General features: G+C 42.7%; 1 pseudogene; it reads left to right on the top strand.

Annotated features, from left to right (window-relative positions):
• The first annotated feature begins 1,815 nt into the window (after positions 1 to 1,815).
• Positions 1,816 to 2,930, top strand: LOC103655399 (carotenoid 9,10(9',10')-cleavage dioxygenase-like; annotated as a pseudogene).
• Positions 2,931 to 15,759: the final 12,829 nt, after the last annotated feature.

Genomic DNA, 15,759 nt, shown 5'->3' with positions numbered 1-15,759 from the left:
TGCCAAGTCGTGTCAAACGACTTAGGGTACGTGTCAACTTCCTCCAGGGCATTCTAGGGGTAATTTGGCGCCACTTTGTCAATTGGGTCAAAGTGTTTTGAATTTTTGATGAGGGTGAACATGTGTGATCTTTGTCCAAAGGTTAGTTTTGGACTTAGGCATTTTCTGATTTTTCTTTTGTGTTCAAACCTTTGGTGAACTTTTTGGGGCTTTTCTGAAATCTTTTTGGGGTTACTTTCTTACTATTATTTGTAGGTTATTAAGTGTACTACAACTTTTATATTTGGCCCAAGCCATGATCATAAGGTTTTCATGACCTTTTGATCCTACTTACATCTAGGGTTCCCATTATCCAAAGGGGTTTATATTAAGGTTTTGGGCAATTCTCCCCTTTAGATGTGCATGATAAGTTAGGGTATGATATCCAAGATAGGTTGCACTTGCTTAGGACCTTGAATTCTAAGTTTTATGTACTTTGCTCAAACTAACCCACATGTGAGCCCTGGGTGGACACCCTGAGTAACACCTGGGGTGTTACAAATAATCAGATTGATTATATTGTTATAGCAATTATTCGAGAAGTTATACTTTGCCTTCATTGTCATAAGACGTGTAACCACCTGCAACACGGTCACTGTGGTGTCGTCATGCACTTTTTCCTCTAACACGTGAAGAAGCTTATAAAACTCCTGCACTTCATCTAGTGTAGCCTGTTCTGAGGCCAATGTTGGATACTCTCTACTAATATCAGCCACCAAGTCATCCATCCGATCCTCCTCATCATCATCAATTCTTTTTGACTCTGTGATATTCTGCTCTACTTCTCCATGTGAGCACCACACAAGATAGTTAGGCATAAACCCATTCTTGGAAAGGTGATGCTCCAGTTCTTCGATATTTCTCACATACTTAAAATTCCGACATTTGGTACATGAACACTTCACCACACGAGGTCCACCGGAAAATGCGAGATCCACGAATTGTTTTGCAACCCTAACCCATTCCTTTGAGTGACCTAGAGTCACGCTATTAAATCCATCATACATCGCCCTTCTTCTATTGTCATCCATTTCCAAAACTAAATAACTCAATGTATAAAAAATATGTAAATAAACATCATTAAGCATACAAACATAAATAAAAATGTGTAAACAAACATCATTAAGCATACAAACATAAATAAAAAATGTGTAAATAAACATCATTAAGCCCTTCTTCTATTAGGAAGGATCACTAGACATCAAAGAAATCATGCATCAAATTTTAACTAACAAACTAATTCTAATAATATGAATCAAAGAAAGAAGAAAAATACCTTCACGGAGATCGTCAAGGTGGTGATGGTCGAGGAGATGTGGGCCGGCCCGTAGTTAGAGTGGAGAGAGAGACCGGAGACTAGAGTCAAATGGGCCTACAATTAGATGGAAACACGAATTTAGGTTTCATAAAAAATGCAACAGTCATCATCTGTTGAAGAACTTCCAGTCATACATGGTGTTAATGCACCCAATATCACAGTCAAAGCTTTGCAAAGGGGACGTGTTTTGTTATTCCTACTGTAATTTATCTGCGATCCCTAGGTTTAAATGGTACATGTCCCATAGATAGATCTTCTGTACAACATGTGGGTTCTCAACAACGGGAAATACAACTCAAGGACAGTGTATGGTGTTTACGTGGAACGACGGAAGAACAAACACTAAGCTATGCAGCACAAATTTTAGATCAGACGAAAAGAGATACAAGACAACACTACTTAGATATGTAACCTAATATGCTCTTGCAAGAAAAATAAAACATACTAAATACACATCGATGTTCACACCACTACAGTTGACTGCACTAAAGCTACCAGCAATCAGCATCAGCTATGTTTTTTGGCTCCCACATGGAGGCGTGCGCTCAATACCATATTTTAAACTCTGCACTTTGCAGGCAACAACCAGTAATAGATAGAGTGTGTTTGTGTGTGAGAGAGAGAGAGATGACAAAGCAAAGCTTAACTGGTTAAGTAATGCAAAGTTAGCATATATATGCACACAATCCTAGCTAGCACTACACCTCTAACACTAGCTAACCACTTCATTGAAGCTCTGAGGCTTTCTAATTCGCGACTTCGTTGAAAACAGAAAGCAGCGGTATGTCTACTGCACTATACTTGACAGCATTGCGAAGGTGACTGGCATCATAAAGTTTGATCTGCATGTTGAACCGGAAAGTGGTATGAAAGAAATTGAAGCGGGAGGAAATTTACAAGGCATATATGACCTGGGACCTAGTAGATTTGGTTCAGAGGCGATTTTTGTTCCCAAGCATCTAGGTGTGTCTGGAGAATAAGATGACAGATATTTGATATTCTTTGTACACGACGAGAACACAGGGTACTCTTTTTCTTGGTTCTGCATCCGCTTATATTGCACATATTGCCATTCATAGAAGGCCTAAAATGTCTAATAGACAATGGTTTTGATGATGCTGAAAACTCAAGAACCCAACATAAGCCTCTTGCTCTTGGTGTTTCAATTTGACGGTTGCAATTTGGTTCGACACGTGTTGTTATTGTGGATGCAGGAAATCTGAAGTAAATGTTATCGATGCAAAGACAATGTCTGCTGATCTAGTTGCGGTGGTTGAGCTTCCTAATAGGGTTCCTTATGGATTCCATGCCTTCTTTGTAACTGAGGTAACGACTACTTTGGTGCTTTTTGCTTTGTTTCATTAATTTTTGAAATGTAGTTGGTTAGTTAGTTATTTCTTAGAATCCATTCTGCACTAGTGTGCTTTGGTATAGCATCTATGGTCTGTGCACCAAAATTGGCTGTAATAGGAATGGTTATTCCAAACTTCGTGCAGTGGTTTGAGACTGCTTGGTGTTTGGCGACAGGACCAACTGGCTCGACAGGCGGAGGGGCAGTGAAGATACTGCAATAGATAGAGTGTGTTTGTGTGTGTGACAGAGAGAGAGAGAGATGGCAGAGCAAAGCTTAACTGGTTAAGTAATGCAAAGTTAGCATATATATGCATACAATCCTAGCTAGCACTACACCTCTAACACTAGCTAACGAATGCAAAAGGCTACTAACTAACAAGCGTGCCCTTGATTGATTCCAAATCATTAACAACCATAGTTAATCGATGAAAAACACCTTCTACTTGTTAGGTAGGGCACTTTAATTTTATAGGCTTGCACAGACCCATGGATGGATGAATGCAGTGCAAGGACGACCCTAGCTCACTTCGAATATTCCGCCCATTGATTACTACTATATATACAACACACGCAAATTAAAATAAAGCAAATCTCCGATAGAGTCTGGATATATTGATATTAACATAATTTCATGTGACTGGTTACCTGTCCTCAACAACAGAAATCCACGAGAAGGCGTTGCGGTGGAGGTGGAGGCCCGCGAGCGTGGGCAGGCGCAGGAGGTCGGCGAGGAGCAGGCCAGAGAGGTCGTTGGAGCGCAGGCTGAGCGGCTACAGTGCAGTTGGTTGACCGAACGTGCCTAGAGGCACGACACCCGAGAGGCCCAGCCCCGGGAGGAGCAGCGCGGGCGGCCAGGCGGCGTGGGGCTGGCGAGCGGGTGACGCTGGCTGGCGGCGCGGCGCAGCGCACGGGGTGGCGCGCGAGTGCGCGGGGTGGCGGCGCCGATGCACGAGGTGGTGGCGCGGGCGCGCGGGCTAGCGGCCGGCGGCGTGTGCGAGCTGGTGGGAAGTGGGAAAGGAGATAGGAAGAGAGACGCGCGGGGTTAGGGATTTAGGTTGGGTTAAGTTCGACGGTGTCCACGTGGCCCACGTATTTAATTTAAGAACGTGGGTACCCACGTTCCTAAAAGGTTAAGTTCGATGGTTTTGGCTAGGGCCCACAAACTTAATGTTTCTTAAAAAACCCACGAACTTAACTAATGTAAGAACATTGGTGCCCACATTCTTAACAAAACCCACGAACATTTATCAGTTTCTTGTAGTGTCACACAATTTCTCAGGAAGGGATAGCTATTGATCCCGACAAGGTGCAAGAAGTGATGGAATGGAAGCCTCCTACTACGGTCTGGCAGATTTAGAGTTTTCTAGCATTAGCTGGATATTATCGACGATTCATTTCGGATTTTTCTAGAATTCCTAAACCAATGACTGAGGTCTTGAAGAAGGGGGTCCATTTGAGTGGGATCAAAAATGTGAGGAGGCCTTCCATACCTTAAGGCAGCACCTAACAACCGCACTCGTGTTAGCACAACCCAACAAAACCAAGTCTTTCGATGTATATTGCGATGCTTCAGGAACGGGACTTAGATGTGTTCTGATGCAAGACAGCTCCTGACCTTCAGTTCTAGACAAACATTTCAATAATGGGGAATGAACTCCTTGTTTATACAATTCTCCTTCTATGATTATGTAGGGCCTTGTCCTAGCTTCCAGTCTTTTGATATAAGCTTCATCATCCAAAAGACAATTGCCTTGCAGGAAAGATACAATCTCAGTCCTCTAATCTTCACTGTGCACTGGTGAGATTGTAAGCACTGCTCGCTCCATGAGCTCAACCGAAGGTGCTTTTATTGTTCCAAAAAACACTCCAAAGGTAATGGGAGCCCTTGTGCTGCTGATTTGGCTAATAGGTCTACATGTTCATTTTCTCCTCTTGGGATATTCTTTAGAGAGAAACCTTCAAAAGAGCCTTCCATTCTTCGGACAGTATTGAGATATTTCTCAAGCTTCGGATCTCTTGCTTTGCTGCTTTTGTCAATGTGGCCTGTAATAACTTGTGAGTACGATTTGAGGATTGCCCTTCTTATTCCCATTGCCTTAAGCTTTCAAAGCCCCAAGAGAAGGGTTTCGTACTCTGCAATGTTATTTGTGCAGTTGAACTCCAGCCTTTCTGCGTAGCAGGTTCTGATCTTAGATGGTGAAATTAGAATGGCAGTTTCTCCTGCGCCGAAGGTTCCCCATGACCCATCACAAAACACTGTCCAAGCTTCATCATCTTTTATTATTTCTTCGTCCTAAGCCCCTGGCGTCCAATCAGTGATGAAATCCACTAACACCTGAGATTGAATTGAAGTCCTATGAACATAATCTATGCTGAATTCATTCAGTTCTACAGCCCACTTCCCAACTCTTCCTGTGGCTTCTCAGTTCCTTATTATATTCTTGAGGGGCTGAGAAGAAGGTACTATAATATGGTATGACTGGAAATAGTGTTGAAGCTTCTTTGAGGCCATCAATACAGCATATAGTACCTTCTCCAACTCTGTGTAATTTTTCTTTGATTGACTAAGTACTTCAGAGATGAAGTATACTGACACTTGCTTCTTTGCTTAGCCATCTTGCTTTTCTTGTACCAACGCTGCACTAACTTCAGCATGAGAAGCAGCTACATACAACAGCAATGGGGCTTCTAACTAAGGTGGGGTTAAAGTTGTCAACTCTATCAAGTATTGCTTTAGCTCTTCGAAAGCCTGTTGCTGATTTGGTCCCCACTAGAAGACTTCGGCTAACTTCAATACTTCACAGAATGGCAAGTTCCTTTCTGCCGATCTTGAAATGAATCTGTTCAATGAAGCCAATCTTCCTGTCAGCCTTTGGGCGCCTTTTCTTGACTTCAGTGGCTTCATCCGAAGTATTGCTTCTATCTTGTTTGGGTTTGCCTCAATTCCCTTTGTTGACACGAGACACCTAAGAAACTTCCTCTTCTTCACCCCGAAAACACATTTTTCTGGGTTGAGCTTGATACCTGCCTTTCTAAAATTGGCAAATGTTTCTAGTAGATCAGCGATGTGATTTTCTTGCTTAGTACTTTTGACTATGATATCATCAACATATGTTAGACCATTCCTGCCAATTTGCGAGCAAAGAACTTTAGCAGTCATTCTGCTGAAGCTTCCTCCAACATTCTTGAGCCCTCGAGCATCTGAAGTTAGCAGTAGGTCCCACTAGGGGTTATGAAACTTGTTTTGGGCTTGTCTTCTTTCTTCATCCAAATTTGATGGTAGCCTGAATAGCAGTCCAATAGACTCATGAGCTCTGAGGTGGCTGCGGCGTCCACAAGGGAGTCTATTCTTGGCAAAGGGAACTCATCTTTCGGACATGCCTTATTGATATATGTAAAATCAATGCACATCCTCCACTTTCCATTAGCCTTCTTCACCATAAGAGTATTGGCTAGCCACTCTAGATATGTTACCTCTCTAATTACTCCGACACTCAGAAGCCTTTTAACTTCGTTTCGTGCACCTTCGGCTTTGTCATCGGACATCTTCCGAAGCTTCTGCTTTCTTGGCCTGATAGCCGGATCTACATTAAGTGAATGCTTAATAACATCTCTGTTAACACCACAAAGAACATTGGCTGACCAAGCAAAGACATCCTTGTTGTTGAACAGAAACCTCAACAGGGTTTTTTCTTATTGATCAGACAATTGAGATCCCAGCAACACCTTCTGCCCAGCTATGTCTTCTCATATAAGCATGTGCTTTGGTTGGTCTACTAAGGCAGCCTTATCTCTATTATACTTATACTGTTGAGGAGCTTTGGCTTCATCTATGTTATGGCTGGCGTTTGAATCTGTCCAGTTCCCTTTGGCCCTTCTAGCAGCCTCTTGACATCCATACATAGCTATGGGACCTTGGTCTGATGGTATCTTCATGCATAGATATGCTGGATGGAGTATTGCATCGAAGGAGTTTAATGTTCCTCGACCAATGATTGCATTGTAAGGATATTCCATATCAACAATGTCAAAGATAACTTGCTCTGTCCTTGTATTGTGAACATAGCTGAAGGTAATCGGCATTGTTAACGTTCCAAGTGCCACTATCTGCCTTCCTCTGAAACCACAGAGGGGATGTGTTGTGTCATGTATCTTATCATCCTGCCCTTGCATCTGCCTGAAAGCTTTTGCAAAGATAATAGCTGCTACACTACCTATGTCCACAAGGACGTTGTGAACCAAAAACCCCTTGATAACACAAGATATAACCATTACATCATTATGATGATAATCCTTGAGTTGAAGGTCCTCCTAGGAGAAGGTGATTGGTATGTGTGACCACTTGGACTTGATGAAGGGTCCTTGTACTCCAACATGGTGTACCCTTCTTTGTGCCTCTTTCTTCTACTTCTTGTTAGCTGGCTCATAACTTGAATCGTTCGTGATTGAGAGCACAAGCTTCGTAGCCGAAGGTACCATGGCTTGAGCTTCTTGCGAAGCCATTGTCACTGTTGTGGAAGTGAGTTCACCGGCGGTGGGCGCCAATGTTGGTCACTTGTTCTCAAATGCTGTGAATCAAGAACAGGGCAACACAATTGTTAAGGATAAAAGACCTTCATCCTCGGAAGCATTGTTTCCTCTTGGATTCAATGTTCATCGGACGAAGGTCATGAAGGACATGCCTTCATAATGTTATTAATAGATTAATATATACAAATATCAATATAAAAGATACAAGTTATTGATTCATTGATATTTACATTGCATAAGGCATATATGAATATCAATAGAATTCATATTGTATATAATCCAGCGTGAAGATGTGAGAGAGAAATTTACAATCCAGCGTGAACAATACGGTGCTACTGTTCATCTATTTATAGGCACGGGAAGCCCGTGTAAAATTACATTCATGACCCTCAACATCTGTATATAGGCATAACTTGAATTACTAGGGTCTATCTAGTTTTTTCATCCTTTGCTCGATCTAAACCCAAGCTGATGGTAGCTTCGGCACTTGGTGTTGTTGCTTCTAAGCGAGACCTTCGTCTTGAGAAGCTTCAGCACAAGGAGGGAAGACTTGAGTATCTCTTTGCCGAAGGTGTTTTTGTCTTGAGGACCTTTGGTGGAGAAGAAGACCCCCAACAGCTCGGCTTCGCTTTCCCATGTATAAGATGCTAGTCGAAGTGTTGAAAAGATTTGAAATATACCTTCATCAGCTTACTCCCAAAGCTTTGATTAAAGTTGGAGTTTTCATTTGGACGATGAGGAGCCAAGTGCTGGAGCCAGTCACCAACTGCTTCTGCAATATACACGAATTGTCCTACCAGACGAAGGCGGTTGGGAAAGAGTAATATCATAACAACTTCGGGTGTTATAGCTTCGTGTACCTGGCTGATGTGAGGTGTCCTGTGCCAACATTTCGGAAAAAATGGCTGGGCTCATGGATGAAACAGTGGTTTTATGTTAAAAATGATCTGAGTGAAAGGAAGGATGTGAAGAGCATAATCCAGCATCCCATACGATCACACTTCGGCATCAGGAGACCTTCGATCGTAGGTGGAAACAAAGCACAAGCATGTTTGATGGTCTTCAAGACAGTGTGCAGCTACATTAGCACCATAGATTTGGTTCAGTAGCACATTTATTTTAAGGTATGACCTCTTGTTAATGATTGGGAGATGCCAAAGGAAATCGCTGTCGGTTCTAGTGAATGTGGCCTAGTTTACCTAAAATAAAGCTATCGCTATAGAAGTCAGTTTGGTGAGCCGAATGATGAATGGTTTGAAGCTATTGAGGCAACCAGTGATGAGCTGTTGGGGGCTTATACGAAGGCAGAGGAGGAAGCCATGAACACTGCCTTCGGTGCTCGAGGCAAAAGGAGATTGAATAGGGTTTTTGATGTGATTGGATTTATTTATCCTAACTACTGCTTTCCCGCACGAAAACAAGGAACGAAGAGGAAAATCGCGACTACGACCTCTTCCATCGTGTTGAAGCCAAAAAGGGTTAAAGTTTTAACTCATCAGCCGAAGCTGCATTCTTTAGAGAAGGCTGTTGCACTGTCTGCTACAGAAAAGATGGAAGTTGTTGAATATGCTGAAGCTACCCCCTCGGCTTTAGAGATAATACCTGTTGTGACTGCCGAAGCTACTGTTGCTCAGGTAGAAGAAACAAAACTACAGAGTTCAAAGACAGAGCATCAACCGAAGTTGTAGGGTCTCCCAACCATGACGAGGTTGTCAAAGTTAGAAGCTGCTCTAGCAGAAACTCGTAAGAAAGGGAGGAGAATGGCCAGCGTTCTGGACGCTGTTCTGAAATCTTTGAAGGTGGAAATTCCTGCTTCTACTAAGGCTTCTGAGGACAAAATTGAAGAATTGGGAGTAGCAACTACTGCATGTGCTTCTCCTACCTGCGCTGAAGCCGAGCCTTCGTGAATTAACCCAGCGGAGCAAGTAAAGGAAGGTCTTTTAGAGAAGCTAACAATGCCAATATCAAAAGCATCTTCTCGTGACGATTTTGGATACATTGTTCGCCATGCTTCAGGGAAACAATTATCAGAAGAGCAAATTGCCGAGGTGCAATACTATGCAAAGGATCTGAAATATCCCTGAGGATCCTTAGTATATGAAGGAAATGACGAAGATGATTACCTGCTGGACAACAAAGAGATAGATGTTTGCCGGTAAATAATGGATAACATGGGTTATCCGAAGCTTGAACATGGGTTATCGCAATTCCTAAAGATCAACTTGCAGACAGCCTTGCTTACAACAACTTGAAGGTTTCCATATTGTATTTTTATATTTGTTAATTTATGTTAGGATGGTTTGTGGCAATTGATTTGTGGTAATGCTTATTATTATTTATTTGTATGTTCTTTGTTTATCATGGTCTTATTCTTAGCAAGGCTTTGAAAGCTCAAAAAGATGCTAAAGACGAAGGCACCCAGATAGCCTTCAGAAATCTGTGTTCAGAAGTTATATCACTTCGAAATGAAGGCCTTGAGAAAGACAAAATCGTGCTTTCTTTCTTCGAGAGGATAAAGACTAGCGAAGCAAAATTGGCTAGATTTTCTAAAGTGGAACAAAAAATTCTAAAATTTGAGAAGAAAGAAGAAGCAGATGCTAAGCGTATTGCAGATTTAGAATATGCTTTATCCGTTCAAGTGGGATTACATAGATCCGAAGTAGAGGGACTGGAGAAAAAGCTTGATGAAATTACTGAAAACTTCAAGGTCGAGCAAACAAAATGTGCAACATCTGATATCGAACGGTTGAGGGTTCAGAAGAATGTTGAGGAGCTTCGTCATGCGAAGGAGGAACGCTACATTGTTGCTATGCAATGTTGCAACAAGCTAAAAAGTAATTTTACTAATGTTGGCGCATTCTCTACTGAACAAGACTTTATTCATGGTGATCCTGACGAAGTTACCAGATGGATTGAAGGTGAAGACGAAGCTTTTGATGAAATCCTTAGCGTAGAGGAAATTTTTGTGCCCGGATCGGCGATCGAGGAGTCGTCTCACTGCTTCAAAAAGCTGGCTGCGAGCATGCAAAGGCTGTAATTCAGCCAGAATTCTCAATCTCAATAAGTGACATCAAGGATCCTTCAGCCGAAGCTATTGCCCTTAGCAGAAATTTTATTCTGAAGTTTGGTTGAATGGTGATCGAGAAATAGCAGACAAGGCTATTAGACAATGAAAAAGAATCTCATACTACTTTAGAAGAAACGAGGAAAGTTGAAGAAGCCGCAAAACGTGAAAGTCTTATAGGTATGTTTGTCATGATTTAGCATCGTAATTAACGAAAACTTATACTTTGGTTCAGCCGAACTTTCTCCTCCTCCACAGCCGTATGACCCTGAGGTCGATCCAGCCCTGAAGGGCGCTCTTGATGTGATTAGGATAGCAAATGAAGCGGTTGACAAAGCCGTGAATAGGCTCCTGAACGAAGTTGGTGATAAAATCTTGAAGGAGGATAATTAGACCTTGTATATTAAAACACTTGTAGAATTTTTGTGTGATGTTCTCTTATGTAAAAAAACAATTGTCAACTATATATCTCATGATGTAATTGTAACACCCCAGGTGTTACTCAGGGTTTCCCCTCAGTACCTACATCTGTGACCTGCTATCAAACGTGGTTTAGTTTGAGCAAAAGGCACCAAACAAGAGGAGCCAAGCCTTAACCAAGTCTTTGTCACCCTAAGAGTTCATACCTTAACCATATCAAGCTTAGGGAAGAGGGTGAAGTGTTGAAATCCTAAAGTTTCCCTCTTTACGACATTAGAGCATCAAGGAAAAATTCAGTGAAAAGGCTAAGTAGATCACATAGTCATGGCTTGGGCTAATTATAAATGTTGTAGTACACTTAATAACCTACAAAAGATAGTAAGAGAGTTGTCCCAAAAAGATTTTGCAAAACTCCCGAACAAGTCACTCAACTCCAAATAAAAACCAGAATTTCAGTTTTCTGAAAATCAGCCCCCTCACAAAGATCAAACGCCTTCACCTTGTTCCAAAACTCAAAACCACTTGGTCCAATTTACAAAGTGGCGCCAAAAGACTCCTAGAACACCCTGGTGAAGTTTGAAGTCGAACCAAATCCGTTTGCCATGATTTGACATGATTTCTTTCTCGGGATGGAGTAGTCGGACAAACCAACCTTAGGGACAAGACAACTCCTTGCGCAGACCAAGAAACGCCTCGGCCTCCACACAAGACAGATATAGGGGAGTCAGGGGAAGAGATCTTATAAAAGGACCTTGACCAAATTCATCGAGATATGGAGCCAGTGGGCCATTGAAAGTGACTACACAAAGTTGTGCCACGTGCTCGACGCCGTGCCTGAGGGGTTGATCGAGCATTGTTCGTTCCCTCGCGCGCGCCGAGGGCCAGACAGCCCCACCCCGCGCACTTGCGCCTAGCCGCGGCCGAGCGTGCCTATAAAGCCCTCCCCAAGTGTACGATCACCCTGCCTCACTCCCTCGGACAAGCCCACAACTTCGGTGAACTCCACGCTGGTCGCTAGAGCCGCCCGAGCCTCGGCCGTCGTGGCCAACTCGCCCTAGCCACCCCGTCGCTCAACCAGGCTTGCCAGAGGCTCCCCTGCACCTTTTCGAAGCTTGTAGCCTCACTCGATAGAATTCTACCACGCTGGGGAGGCCCCGCCACCGACCGCCACTCAATGTCTGTCGCCGAAGCACGAGGACCGACCACTCCGAGCCTCCACCGCTCAATCTGAGCCCGAGAATAGCTTCACCAAGGCCCCGCCAAGCTTCCTGAGCATTGTCGCAAAGCTCTACTGCACCAGGCCCCCGGATTGAAGCTCGCCGACGACCTACACCCGCCTGCGCCTATGGACCGGCTTGCTCCGCTCGCCGCCCACCGATCATCGTCGCCCTCGAGTTTGCTTGACCAACCCAAAGCTCCACGACCCGGCCCCCGACGCGCTACCATGCCTGGTGAGCCACAATTTCTCGTCGTACTCTGAGCACTGTTCCGGCAAGGGGAGGAGGGAGCGCGGGTTAAGAGCCTGAGAAACCTTAGGGCCATTTTGCTCTGTCAGCGACCCAGGTGAATAGAATCCCGAGGGCATAAGTGAAAGAGAGAATAGTGGGAGAAGCCAAGGGCTCGAGCGCAAAATAGCATTTCTTTTCCTTTTATTTGGAAATACCTTTTAATCCTGCAGCAAGCTTAACTAATTTGTAACTTAATGAATACTTGCCCAAAATTCATGAAACCAATTTTGTTAAACTCTGTATACTATGAGATTTTAACCAAAAATATAAAATCACCCTTGTACAATAACTTGTTTGAAGGTTTTGATTTAAATAAGTAAATTGCCTAATTCAAGAAAAAGGGGGCAAAAATAGAAAAGGTCTTATGCAGGAGTCAAGAAAATTTGTGGGACACTAACCAAGTAGTAACACTGTTTAAAAATGTTAAACACCACATTCCACAAAGTGAAGCATGGTTTATTCACCAAAACCTGTTTTTGCCCAAAACTTAGAAAAAGGAAAAAGGAAACTAAAAGTAGGAGCCAGAGGTTCACAATATTTTTCCTGACATACTTAGGTGATGAAGTTAGTGGGAAAAATATGTTGAATCGTTGTCCAGTACTGTTTTGGAGTTGATTATTTAATTTAGGTATTGAGTATTTAAGTAAGATAATGGTTATAAATAATAGGACCTATGTACTAATGATAATAAAGTTTTGGTAGTCACTTGACCACTGTTATACCACCACAAAAATAGTAACTACCTCAGAACACCAAGGTAAGTGGGTTAAACAAATAAAGTTAGGTTTTTGCAAATACCTTTAGAAAACAAAAGGAGGATTTAAAAGTAGAAAACAGTAAGCAACCTTATTTTTCCCTAAACACCTAAGCTATGTGCTATGTGTGAAAAATATAAAAATAAGGTAGTTGCATAGTAGAGCATGCCCCACCCCTGCCCCATGAGATAGCTTATAAAACTTTACGAAATCATACAACCCATCCCCTATGAGTAAAAATGACCAACTTTGACAATGAATGCTCTTGCACAAAGAAAAAACTAGAAAAGTTGGGAAATCTATTGTTTGACATTTTTTGAAGGGTGTGTTAGTATAAGCACCCACTAAGCCCCAAACTTTAGAAAATCATCATTAAATAACCATTAGGTTTCTTTGTTTACAATTTGGCACAGAAGCATAATATTACCCTTAAACATCAGCAAAGTACCTTCCCCTCATATTTTCAAGATGACTCTATTTGATGGTCGATTTTCCGAAGATTGAATGACTTGGCCTCCAGGGCCGATCCTCAGAATCTTCGTCCCCACTTTCCACATCATAGCTATCGCTGTCACCAGTATCTTCGGACAAGCCCTCCAGTATCTCTTTAGTAATCTTCTCTATATTTGTTTTTGCCATCGACTCGACAAATCTAGCAATGTAAGAATCCACAGTCTTCTTCTCCTCAAAAGCTTCTCCTCTTCAGTCAGCTTGGTCTCAGCAGCAATCTTCTTGTCTTGAGACATTTTTTTCTTCAGAAATGATGAAAACGCATGTTTTAAACCGAAGCTCAGGGAGCTTGAAAAATTAGCAAGCGCTAGTGAGCAAGAGCTATAAAATTGAGAAAATAAAGCAAATGGCACAAGCAGCGTATCAAATGCAGCTGGTGTGAGTTCTTATTTATACACTCAGCGCGCTGCAAAGTGGAGGGCCCATCTGTCATTGTTTATTGCTATTCTAGCAAAGGGATGGTGTTTTTTCGGACCTTCGGCTTAAAGCCTTCATCCATATCGCAGTCTGAATTCGTTATCTTAACAAATTAATACTGTGAGGGGCTACTGTTGGGGGCCTTCGTCTTCCGAAGGTCCTCAAAAACATGATTTAACAATGTCTTCCAAGTGTGACATATGAACAGGTACCTTCAGACTCGGGTTAAAAGCATATACAATGTGAAGAGCATGGTCGTGACGAAGGTTGGTGTTGCTCCGAAGCTACGAATAAGAGATCTTTGGCTCAATGGCGGAAAAAGGAACCGACTTAAAGGGGAAAAGGCTATCTAGTCCCCATTGGGTTGTCTATAAGTCAATAGTAAATATGAAGGGCATGAATGTAATTTCTCACAGGCTGCATCCTGTGCCTATAAATAGATGAACAGTACCCCCCGTACTGTTCACGCTGACTTGTACTCGTTTGTGCGTCACGCTTGTACTTTTACCTTCTATCAAGCCAAAGGTACATTTGTAATTCAATATTGTTTCTGTCTTTCCATGATAATATAATGAGAATGAATTAATAATGTTATATGATTGTTTATGTTGTCTTCTATATTTCGTATGCTCCTTCTTTTATTAACATATACCGTGATGATGATGGTATGTCCTTCATAACCTTCGTCTGAAGATCATTATATCCTAAGGGAAATAATGCTTCGAAGGACGAAGGGCATTAACATTTAACATTTTGTGTTGCCTTGTTCTTAATTCATAGCATTTGAGAATAAGTCCCCAACACTTCTGGAGGGGACTGAACACCAAACTCCACGAGCGTCTTAACACTATTTAGGCCAACAGCTACAATGAACTGGTCAACCTAGCCATTTCACAGGAAGACTGCATCTTAGCCCACCGAGCGGAGAAGAAGAGGAAGGCGCCAATGACAAGGTCCTCGGCCCCACCTCAGAGGTTCTGGATTGTCTCCAACAATCAAAGCAGGGAATCCCAACAGCAGACAGGAAGATGGGTAATCAGGCCGCCTCAGCAACAGCAAGCACTCAATCGTCTTCCTGCCCCTGCTCCAAGAAACAATCAGCCTCCGCGACAGCAACAGTAGCAACAGTTCCGACAAGGAAGTGGGAACATATGCTTCACATGTGGGAACACCGGCCAATATGCCAAGGATTGCCCACAGAACCAACCAAGACATGTGTCAGCTGCTAGCCAAGAAAAGGGAAAGAAGCAAAAGGCGCAAGTCAAGAAAGGCAGGCTAAATTTCACCACTCTGGAGGAGTTACCCGAAGGAGCACCCGTCATGACTGGTACCTTCTAAGTTTTCAATCAACCAGCTTTAATTTTTTTGACTCCAGTGCATCGCATAGTTTCATTAGCCCAAAATTTATTATCAAATGCCAACTGCCCTTTTATCATACCCAAGGGGCTTTTATGATTGCAACGCCTAGGGGCAAGATTGCAACAAATCAACTAAACCGTAGCGTACCTATCCAACTGGGAAACAAGGTTTACAAGACCACCCTCCTCATATTAGGGATGGATAATGTGGATATCATTTTGGGGACCGATTGGATGACCCAACACCAAGTGGTAATCGATGTTGCAAATCGCATCATCGAAATCCATTCCCCGACTTGTGGAAAATTTACCTTGTGCCTGCCCAGCCAAGGTCATGTGCTTTATCTATGATAGAGCTACCTTTAAAGAAGTCTCAGTGGTCTGTGAGTATGCCGATGTCTTTCCGGACGAGTTGCTGGGAATGCCACTCTAACACCCTAGGTGTTACTTAGGGGTTTTCACTCAAGACTACACTATTGAACCCATC

The sequence above is a fragment of the Zea mays genome, chromosome 4, assembly GCF_902167145.1.
Source record: "Zea mays cultivar B73 chromosome 4, Zm-B73-REFERENCE-NAM-5.0, whole genome shotgun sequence".
Classification (NCBI taxonomy): domain Eukaryota; kingdom Viridiplantae; phylum Streptophyta; class Magnoliopsida; order Poales; family Poaceae; genus Zea; species Zea mays.
This window is presented reverse-complemented; position numbering and strand designations above follow the sequence as displayed.